This window comes from Emiliania huxleyi, assembly GCF_000372725.1.
Source record: "Emiliania huxleyi CCMP1516 unplaced genomic scaffold EMIHUscaffold_114, whole genome shotgun sequence".
NCBI classification, from domain to species: domain Eukaryota; phylum Haptophyta; order Isochrysidales; family Noelaerhabdaceae; genus Emiliania; species Emiliania huxleyi.
Window position 1 is genome coordinate 89,315 of NW_005201551.1, and position 2,017 is coordinate 91,331.

Here is a 2,017-nt window from a genome sequence, read left to right on the forward strand (position 1 = left end):
CCCCCCCCTCAATGGCAAGTAAAGAAAGCGCAATTTGATGGTTGGTGGGTGGGTGGGTGGGGAGTGGCCTCGGCAGCGCCAGGGGTGCTGTCAGGGGTCGTCCGGCCACGACTGCGAGACTTTACTGTGAAGAGTGGAGCCATGTGCCGCTGTCTGGACGCTGTCTGGACGCTGTCTGGACGCTGTCTGGACACTGTCTGGACAAGCTCGCGCCACGGGTGCCAGCCGTGCCTCCGCGGGAGCCGCCTCTCGAGCCGCGTCCCGCCGGCACTGTCCCTGAGTGCGTCCCGCCTTGGTTGGCGACACGCACTCGACGAGGGCAGTCCAGCCGACGGGAACGTGTCGCGCGCCGGCGACGAATGCGGCGGGGTGGGTGTGGGTACCGAGCGCCGCTTCGGCGAAGCGAGGTTGGCAGGCGCCCCTCACGAGTCCGTTCAGACATGCCACACGCCCCTCGCAAGCGAGGTTAGTAGGCGCCCCTGGCGAGACCCGCAAGAGATGCACACACACACACACACGTAGAGGGAGCCGTGTAGCCCTCCTCGACCGTGAACCCTGGCCAAAACTTGCCGGCACCGGCGCCCGCGAGAAGGCGCCCAGGTCACTTCAATATTACTGGGTGCAGTCACAGTCTTACCGTGCTGGGGGCGTGCAGAGAAGCGCGCCCCCCTCCCTGGAAGCGATGTCCGCCTGCTCAAGAAGGCAGAGACACAGCGTCTGCCAGACGCGTGCTACGACGTCAGGCCAGCTTCCTCGAAGCAGCGTGGCCACAACTGACTGCAACCGACTGTCTTCATGTGTCTAGACTCTACCGGTACCGCGGTGCGCTCTCCGCGCACATAGGTGCCAGCGCGCTCCGCGCGGTATCTAGCCAGCGCACTCCGCGCGCGTGTGTCTAGCTAGCGCGCTCCGCGCGTGTGTCAAGCTAGCGCGCTCCGCGCGTGTGTCCCGGGTAGCACCAACGCGCTCCGCGCGCACGATAATCCAGTGCCTACACTTGTATAGGCACTGAAACGTGAAAGCTTGTTACTGCCAACTTGGGGGCCGCAGACTCGTATGCCATGCGCGCCAAGCCCATCCCCATATTCAAGAACAAGATTACAATGAGTAACTCAACTCATCCTTTGGCAGCTTGTATTGTTGAGTATGAGTAGTCATGACGTCTGGTAAGTGGTATCCATGAATATGAATGGACAGGCAGACAGAGGACAAAACAAAACCGTACAGACAAAACAAAACCGTACTTTTCGAGGCGGGAATCGCCTCCACGTACTTCGTGGCGCACCGACGGCGCTCGTAGCCTGGACAAGAGAGTACAACCCCTACAGGGCCTAGAGGAACACACCCCGCACCTTTTTGCCGTGACCTCCCGTCAGACGGTCGCCTCCGCCGCAGTGAGCGGCGAGCAAGCCCAGAGCAGCGCCCGCCGCCGCGAACTCACCTGCGGCAGCAGCCCGTTGACGGCCGCGGCGAGCAGGCAGCAGCCGCAGCAGCAGGGCCCCACCCATGCGTGCGTGACGGCGGTGTGCTCGAGCGAGCCTGCGCATGGCACGGACGAGGGCGGGTGAAGCGGCCACCCTCCACGCCGCCGCAGGAAACGCTTGTTATGATGGCGTCAGCATGATAAGCCGAGATCAGCCGAGACTAGCCGAGATAGCGCGCGCGCGCGCGCGCGCCTGGCTCCGTGCGGCCGAGGCGGCTCGCACCCTCCTCCACGCGCCGCCACGCCTCCGGCTCTCGCCTGCCAAAAGGCCACCAGAGTGCGCCCAGAGTGCGGCCGAGGTGCGGCCGAGGTGCGGCCGAGGTGCGGCCGAGGTGCGGCCGAGGTGCGGCCGAGGTGCGGCCGAGGTGCGGCCGAGGGCCGCGCCTGCGCAGCCGGTCCGCCGACGCCTTGAGAGCGACAAAGCCGACCGCCCAGCAAAGCAGGAGGGCCGGGCCGGCGATGACGAGGAGGAGGAGCCAGCTCAGCTCGACGGGTGGAGCCGACGCCGTCGCTCAGATCGAGCTCGAAATCGAG